At 33.4% G+C, this 10000-nt stretch overlaps 2 non-coding genes across 2 annotated transcripts; both read left to right on the top strand.

Annotated features, from left to right (window-relative positions):
* The first annotated feature begins 519 nt into the window (after nucleotides 1-519).
* On the top strand, nucleotides 520-698 carry LOC119559136. Its single transcript, XR_005220692.1, has one exon. It is a non-coding gene; the product is annotated as a 5.8S ribosomal RNA (ribosomal RNA).
* Nucleotides 699-1099: 401 nt separating this feature from the next.
* LOC119559132 lies at nucleotides 1100-5070 on the top strand. The gene has a single exon (XR_005220689.1). It is a non-coding gene; the product is annotated as a large subunit ribosomal RNA (ribosomal RNA).
* The last annotated feature ends 4930 nt before the right edge of the window (nucleotides 5071-10000 follow it).

Below are 10000 nucleotides of genomic sequence, written 5' to 3'. Positions count from 1 at the left end.
GAAATAATAATTGTAATAATAAATATATTATTGCATTAAATAAGAGATAAATAAATAAGCAAAAGCAAACAAATAACAAATTCGAACAAGCAAATCGAAATTATTAAATTTATTTAATATTATTATTATATTGTATATTAAATGCAATTAATTAATAAAACACTGTGTGTATATGGACCATAATATACACGCGTTGCGATATGTATTGTTCATCTCAGTTATGCGCATACATTGGATAATGCAACAACCTAAAATGTACAATGTTGTACCTGATTATTACAGGTTAATGTTTTATATAAATTTCAATATATATCGCTAAAAAAAAGTATTAATACCGTAAATGCCATTTAAAAAATACTTGATATATTATTGGTTATATGAAACTAAGACATTTCGCAGCATTCGTTTTAGGTATAAAAATCAATTTATTGAAGGAATTGATATATGCCAGTAAAATGGTGTATTTTTAATTTCTTTCAATAAAAACATATATGACAAAATTACCAAACCAATATATAAAACTCTAAGCGGTGGATCACTCGGCTCATGGGTCGATGAAGAACGCAGCAAACTGTGCGTCATCGTGTGAACTGCAGGACACATGAACATCGACATTTTGAACGCATATCGCAGTCCATGCTGTTATGTACTTTAATTAATTTTATAGTGCTGCTTGGACTACATATGGTTGAGGGTTGTAAGACTATGCTAATTAAGTTGTTTATATAAATTTTATAATGAAATTTTATAAGCATATGGTATATTATTGGATAATAATAATTTAATTATTATATTATTCATAATATTAACAAATATATGAAAAACATTATCTCACATTAGTAAATAATTTGAATGTGAAAAACGAAGAGAAATATTTTCTTTTTCAATCAAATAATACTGAGAAATGTCTAGCATAAAAAATTTATCTAGAATTGTCTCTTATTAAAGATTAGTAAATAGAAAGCCGTTGACAATATTATTATTCTTCGTTGATTCGTTAGACCAAACAAATGCCATACAAATATATAAAATATATAACGAATTTAATAAAATGTTTTATCATTATATATAAAGAATTAATTGCAAAAAAAGTTATACACAACCTCAACTCATATGGGACTACCCCCTGAATTTAAGCATATTAATTAGGGGAGGAAAAGAAACTAACCAGGATTTTCTTAGTAGCGGCGAGCGAAAAGAAATCAGTTCAGCACTAAGTCACTTTGTCTATATGGCAAATGTGAGATGCAGTGTATGGAGCGTCAATATTCTAGTATGAGAAATTAACGATTTAAGTCCTTCTTAAATGAGGCCATTTACCCATAGAGGGTGCCAGGCCCGTATAACGTTAATGATTACTAGATGATGTTTCCAAAGAGTCGTGTTGCTTGATAGTGCAGCACTAAGTGGGTGGTAAACTCCATCTAAAACTAAATATAACCATGAGACCGATAGTAAACAAGTACCGTGAGGGAAAGTTGAAAAGAACTCTGAATAGAGAGTTAAACAGTACGTGAAACTGCTTAGAGGTTAAGCCCGATGAACCTGAATATCCGTTATGGAAAATTCATCATTAAAATTGTAATATTTAAACAATATTATGATAATAGTGTGCATTTTTTCCATATAAGGACATTGTAATCTATTAGCATACAAAATTTATCATAAAATATAACTTATAGTTTATTCAAATTAATTTGCTTGCATTTTAACACAGAATAAATGTTATTAATTTGATAAAGTGCTGATAGATTTATATGAATACAGTGCGTTAATTTTTCGGAATTATATAATGGCATAATTATCATTGATTTTTGTGTTTATTATATGCACTTGTATGATTAACAATGCGAAAGATTCAGGATACCTTCGGGACCCGTCTTGAAACACGGACCAAGGAGTCTAACATATGTGCAAGTTATTGGGATATAAACCTAATAGCGTAATTAACTTGACTAATAATGGGATTAGTTTTTTAACTATTTATAGCTAATTAACACAATCCCGGGGCGTTCTATATAGTTATGTATAATGATATTTATATTATTTATGCCTCTAACTGGAACGTACCTTGAGCATATATGCTGTGACCCGAAAGATGGTGAACTATACTTGATCAGGTTGAAGTCAGGGGAAACCCTGATGGAAGACCGAAACAGTTCTGACGTGCAAATCGATTGTCAGAATTGAGTATAGGGGCGAAAGACCAATCGAACCATCTAGTAGCTGGTTCCTTCCGAAGTTTCCCTCAGGATAGCTGGTGCATTTTAATGTTATATAAAATAATCTTATCTGGTAAAGCGAATGATTAGAGGCCTTAGGGTCGAAACGATCTTAACCTATTCTCAAACTTTAAATGGGTAAGAACCTTAACTTTCTTGATATGAAGTTCAAGGTTATGATATAATGTGCCCAGTGGGCCACTTTTGGTAAGCAGAACTGGCGCTGTGGGATGAACCAAACGTAATGTTACGGTGCCCAAATTAACAACTCATGCAGATACCATGAAAGGCGTTGGTTGCTTAAAACAGCAGGACGGTGATCATGGAAGTCGAAATCCGCTAAGGAGTGTGTAACAACTCACCTGCCGAAGCAACTAGCCCTTAAAATGGATGGCGCTTAAGTTGTATACCTATACATTACCGCTAAAGTAGATGATTTATATTACTTGTGATATAAATTTTGAAACTTTAGTGAGTAGGAAGGTACAATGGTATGCGTAGAAGTGTTTGGCGTAAGCCTGCATGGAGCTGCCATTGGTACAGATCTTGGTGGTAGTAGCAAATAATCGAATGAGACCTTGGAGGACTGAAGTGGAGAAGGGTTTCGTGTGAACAGTGGTTGATCACGAGTTAGTCGGTCCTAAGTTCAAGGCGAAAGCCGAAAATTTTCAAGTAAAACACAAATGCCATACAAATATAATTATATTATATAAATCAAGCTAATTAATATACTTGAATAATTTTGAACGAAAGGGAATACGGTTCCAATTCCGTAACCTGTTGAGTATCCGTTTGTTATTAAATATGGGCCTCGTGCTCATCCTGGCAACAGGAACGACCATAAAGAAGCCGTCGAGAGATATCGGAAGAGTTTTCTTTTCTGTTTTATAGCCGTACTACCATGGAAGTCTTTCGCAGAGAGATATGGTAGATGGGCTAGAAGAGCATGACATATACTGTTGTGTCGATATTTTCTCCTCGGACCTTGAAAATTTATGGTGGGGACACGCAAACTTCTCAACAGGCCGTACCAATATCCGCAGCTGGTCTCCAAGGTGAAGAGTCTCTAGTCGATAGAATAATGTAGGTAAGGGAAGTCGGCAAATTAGATCCGTAACTTCGGGATAAGGATTGGCTCTGAAGATTGAGATAGTCGGGCTTGATTGGGAAACAATAACATGGTTTATGTGCTCGTTCTGGGTAAATAGAGTGTCTGGCATTTATGTTGGTCACTTGTTCCCCGGATAGTTTAGTTACGTAGCCAATTGTGGAACTTTCTTGCTAAAATTTTTAAGAATACTAATTGGGTTAAACCAATTAGTTCTTATTAATTATAACGATTATCAATTAACAATCAATTCAGAACTGGCACGGACTTGGGGAATCCGACTGTCTAATTAAAACAAAGCATTGTGATGGCCCTAGCGGGTGTTGACACAATGTGATTTCTGCCCAGTGCTCTGAATGTCAAAGTGAAGAAATTCAAGTAAGCGCGGGTCAACGGCGGGAGTAACTATGACTCTCTTAAGGTAGCCAAATGCCTCGTCATCTAATTAGTGACGCGCATGAATGGATTAACGAGATTCCTACTGTCCCTATCTACTATCTAGCGAAACCACAGCCAAGGGAACGGGCTTGGAATAATTAGCGGGGAAAGAAGACCCTTTTGAGCTTGACTCTAATCTGGCAGTGTAAGGAGACATAAGAGGTGTAGAATAAGTGGGAGATATTAGACTTCGGTTTGGTATCGCCAATGAAATACCACTACTCTTATTGTTTCCTTACTTACTTGATTAAATGGAACGTGTATCATTTCCTAGCCATTATACGGATATATTTATTATATCTTATGGTATTGGGTTTTGATGCAAGCTTCTTGATCAAAGTATCACGAGTTTGTTATATAATCGCAAACAAATTCTTTAATAAAACGGTGCATTTATGTATTTTTGATTTGAAAATTTGGTATAACTCCAATTACTCAGGTATGATCCAATTCAAGGACATTGCCAGGTAGGGAGTTTGACTGGGGCGGTACATCTCTCAAATAATAACGGAGGTGTCCCAAGGCCAGCTCAGTGCGGACAGAAACCACACATAGAGCAAAAGGGCAAATGCTGACTTGATCTCGGTGTTCAGTACACACAGGGACAGCAAAAGCTCGGCCTATCGATCCTTTTGGTTTAAAGAGTTTTTAACAAGAGGTGTCAGAAAAGTTACCATAGGGATAACTGGCTTGTGGCGGCCAAGCGTTCATAGCGACGTCGCTTTTTGATCCTTCGATGTCGGCTCTTCCTATCATTGTGAAGCAAAATTCACCAAGCGTTGGATTGTTCACCCATGCAAGGGAACGTGAGCTGGGTTTAGACCGTCGTGAGACAGGTTAGTTTTACCCTACTAATGACAAAACGTTGTTGCGACAGCATTCCTGCGTAGTACGAGAGGAACCGCAGGTACGGACCAATGGCACAATACTTGTTCGAGCGAACAGTGGTATGACGCTACGTCCGTTGGATTATGCCTGAACGCCTCTAAGGTCGTATCCGTGCTGGACTGCAATGATAAATAAGGGGCAATTTGCATTGTATGGCTTCTAAACCATTTAAAGTTTATAATTTACTTTATAAACGACAATGGATGTGATGCCAATGTAATTTGTAACATAGTAAATTGGGAGGATCTTTGATCACCTGATGCCGCGCTAGTTACATATAAAAGCATTATTTAATACAATGACAAAGCCTAGAATCAATTGTAAACGACTTTTGTAACAGGCAAGGTGTTGTAAGTGGTTGAGCAGCTGCCATACTGCGATCCACTGAAGCTTATCCTTTGCTTGATGATTCGATAATAAAGATGTTGCAAGCGGGCATAATCATTATGCTTGCTTGCAGCATCGCACGCCACTTTGTTTGTGGTGTGTAAGGTAGGGAAGAAGAAATATAAAAGACCTAAATTGGAAACATCAATATATAAGTAAATATTGAACAAACAAAATGTATCGTCATCTTATTAGTGACGCGATGATAAAGTGGCAAACATATTCCATGTATAAATATTCCTATGGTATTAAAATTCAAGTAAAGAGGACATATATAAAAGTTTGTATATATGGTTCATTCAATGGTAGCAGCGGTTGGTTGGTTGGTGTCTGCTCCTCTTATTGTTCAAAACTTATGTTATGGTAGCAAGTCTATATCGTCATATTATTAGTGACGCGAAAAAGTAGTGGCAAAACATATTCCATGTATAAATAAATATTCCTATGGTATTGAAATTCAAGTAAAGAGGCCATTCAAGTAAAGAGGACTTATATAAATATAAGTATATATAATGGTAGCAGCGCGGTTGGTTGGTTGGTGTGTCTGCTCCTCTTATTGTTCAAAACTTATGTTATGGTAGCAAGACTGTATCGTCATATTATTAGTGACGCGAAAAAGTAGTGGCAAAACATATTCCATGTATAAATATTCCTATGGTATTGAAATTCAACTAAAGAGGACATATAAAATTACTATCAATGGTAGCAGTGGTTGGTTGGTTGGTGGTTGGTTGGCGGCTGCTCCTATTATTGTTCAAGACTTATGTTATGGTAGCAAGTCTGTATCGTCATATTAATTATTAGTGACGCGAAAAAGTAGTGGAAATCATATTCCATGTATAAATAGATTCCTATGGTAATGAAATTTTCAAGTAAAGAGAGGACCATTCAAGTAAGAGGACATATAAAAAGTAAGTATATGTTCCTCCAATGGTAGCAGTGGTTGGTTGGTTGGCGGCTGATCCTCTTATTGTTCAAAACTTATTTTATCAATATGAGTTTGGCAATACAATAAAGAAGACCAATCTAATCCATATAAAACTAAATGTATTATATGGATATGCTTAGGAAACCCATATATTCATAAAAAAAAATTATGTATAGAAAATTATACATATATCTTTTATATAAATGAATCGTATGGATATCGCCTTATGGTAGGTATAATAACTTTTTAAGGCATAATAATGTATAATATAGAAAATATACATTGAAATATAAATGCATTTTTATAGATATGGCGGCATATAAGTGCCATATACACAAGAATAAATAATAGAATTTACCAATATATAATTAAAATGAGATATATAAACCTAGTGAGGGGCTGCACTAGTATATGAATCGTATGGATATGGCTTATAGGTATAATACCTATAAGGCATAATAATGTATAATATAATAAATATAAATTAAGATATGAATGAATTATATAAATATGGCATAGAAATGCCATATACATACATAAGAATAAATGGTAGAATTTACCCATATATCACTGAAACACGATATATAAACCTAATGATAGCTGGCACTAGTACTGTAAACATGCACGCAATAGTGCGTGGGGTAAAAAACTACTATAGGGAGGTGGTCGTTGGCGGGCCCCTCCTCGTATTGGTCAAAACTTATGTTATGCATATGAATTTGTCAATACTATATAGAACGCCAAGCATATCCATATAAACTATGGATATGCATAGAAATCCATACAAAAGTAAAAAAAAATTATGTATAGAAAAATATACATATATTTATATAAGTGAATCGTATGGATATGGCTTATAGGTATAATACCTATAAGGCATAATAATGTATAACAAGTAAATATACATTGAAATGTGAATGCATTGTATGGATATGGCATATAAATGCCATATATATAGAAATAAATTGTATATCAATGATATAACAATTATAAACCTAGTGAGGGGCGGCACTAGTGAATGAATCGTATGGATATGGCTTATAGGTATAATACCTATAAGGCATAATAATGTATAATATAATAAATATACATTAAGATATGAATGGATTGTATAAATATGGCATAGAAATGCCATATACATAAGAATAAATGGTAGAATTTACCCATATATCACTGAAACACGATATATAAACCTAGTGATAGCTGGCACTAGTACTGTAAACAGGCACGCAATAGTGCGTGGGGTAAAAAACTACTATAGGGAGGTGGTCGTTGGCGGGCCCCTCCTCGTATTGGTCAAAACTTATGTTATGCATATGAATTTGTCAATACTATATAGAACGCCAAGCATATCCATATAAACTATGGATATGCATAGAAATCCATACAAAAGTAAAAAAAAATTATGTATAGAAAAATATACATATATTTATATAAGTGAATCGTATGGATATGGCTTATAGGTATAATACCTATAAGGCATAATAATGTATAACAAGTAAATATACATTGAAATGTGAATGCATTGTATGGATATGGCATATAAATGCCATATATATAGAAATAAATTGTATATCAATGATATAACAATTATAAACCTAGTGAGGGGCGGCACTAGTGAATGAATCGTATGGATATGGCTTATAGGTATAATACCTATAAGGCATAATAATGTATAATATAATAAATATACATTAAGATATGAATGGATTGTATAAATATGGCATAGAAATGCCATATACATAAGAATAAATGGTAGAATTTACCCATATATCACTGAAACACGATATATAAACCTAGTGATAGCTGGCACTAGTACTGTAAACAGGCACGCAATAGTGCGTGGGGTAAAAAACTACTATAGGGAGGTGGTCGTTGGCGGGCCCCTCCTCGTATTGGTCAAAACTTATGTTATGCATATGAATTTGTCAATACTATATAGAACGCCAAGCATATCCATATAAACTATGGATATGCATAGAAATCCATACAAAAGTAAAAAAAAATTATGTATAGAAAAATATACATATATTTATATAAGTGAATCGTATGGATATGGCTTATAGGTATAATACCTATAAGGCATAATAATGTATAACAAGTAAATATACATTGAAATGTGAATGCATTGTATGGATATGGCATATAAATGCCATATATATAGAAATAAATTGTATATCAATGATATAACAATTATAAACCTAGTGAGGGGCGGCACTAGTGAATGAATCGTATGGATATGGCTTATAGGTATAATACCTATAAGGCATAATAATGTATAATATAATAAATATACATTAAGATATGAATGGATTGTATAAATATGGCATAGAAATGCCATATACATAAGAATAAATGGTAGAATTTACCCATATATCACTGAAACACGATATATAAACCTAGTGATAGCTGGCACTAGTACTGTAAACAGGCACGCAATAGTGCGTGGGGTAAAAAACTACTATAGGGAGGTGGTCGTTGGCGGGCCCCTCCTCGTATTGGTCAAAACTTATGTTATGCATATGAATTTGTCAATACTATATAGAACGCCAAGCATATCCATATAAACTATGGATATGCATAGAAAACCATACAAAAGTAAAAAAAAATTATGTATAGAAAAATATACATATATTTATATAAGTGAATCGTATGGATATGGCTTATAGGTATAATACCTATAAGGCATAATAATGTATAACAAGTAAATATACATTGAAATGTGAATGCATTGTATGGATATGGCATATAAATGCCATATATATAGAAATAAATTGTATATCAATGATATAACAATTATAAACCTAGTGAGGGGCGGCACTAGTGAATGAATCGTATGGATATGGCTTATAGGTATAATACCTATAAGGCATAATAATGTATAATATAATAAATATACATTAAGATATGAATGGATTGTATAAATATGGCATAGAAATGCCATATACATAAGAATAAATGGTAGAATTTACCCATATATCACTGAAACACGATATATAAACCTAGTGATAGCTGGCACTAGTACTGTAAACAGGCACGCAGTAGTGCGTGGGGTAAAAAACTACTATAGGGAGGTGGTCGTTGGCGGGCCCCTCCTCGTATTGGTCAAAACTTATGTTATGCGTAAACATATGATTTTGTCAATACTATAAAGAAAACTTGTTTTGTACATACAAAACTAAATGAATTATATGGATATTGAAAAATAAATGGCATTATATCCATATAATGAAAATATACTTGTATTCTCTTATTATAAGAGAGAATACCGTATAGTTGGTTGGCAAAGACAATTGAAAATACCCGAATTGCAGATGATGGGTTCAAAAACTACTATAGGGTGGTGTAGCAAATAATATGAAGATGATATATCCATATAATGGATATACACTAGTATTCTCTTATTATAATAGAGAATACCATATAAATGGTTGGCAAAGACAATTGAAAATACCCGAATTGAAGTTGACGGGTTCAAAAACTATTATAGGGTGATGTAGCAAATAAAATAATGAAGATATATCCATATAATGGAATTATATGTGTATTCTCTTATTATATGAGAGAGTACCAAACGGTTGATTGGCAAAGACAATTGAAAATACCCGAATTAAAGATATTGGGTCCAAAAACTACTATAGGATGGTCAATGGGCCGGCCATCTACTATTGACGTGACAAAATACTGTCTGTCGGTAGAGAAGATATTAATCCGTCAAATTTGTTTCTTTATTCATTTATGAATATGAGACTTGGCTCCACGGTTAATATTTTAAGCCCAAAGATAATAATGTTGAAACAAAGGCCAAGGTTTCTATTATACATAGAATAACAAATTGTTTCCGAACTTTATCGTTAATCCAAATAAATAATTACAATTGAGGCAGGCTAATAATGATATATATTTTGTATTGATAATCTTGATATATATGTATATTGGTCTGCCATTATCACATACTGAGTTATGTGATAATTCCCTGCGGGGATAAATTAAAAGAGGTGTCCCTATATTAAAAGAAAATAATATATA

This window comes from Drosophila subpulchrella, unplaced genomic scaffold (genome assembly GCF_014743375.2).
Source record: "Drosophila subpulchrella strain 33 F10 #4 breed RU33 unplaced genomic scaffold, RU_Dsub_v1.1 Primary Assembly Seq178, whole genome shotgun sequence".
Taxonomy (NCBI): Eukaryota; Metazoa; Arthropoda; class Insecta; order Diptera; family Drosophilidae; genus Drosophila; species Drosophila subpulchrella.
This window is presented reverse-complemented; position numbering and strand designations above follow the sequence as displayed.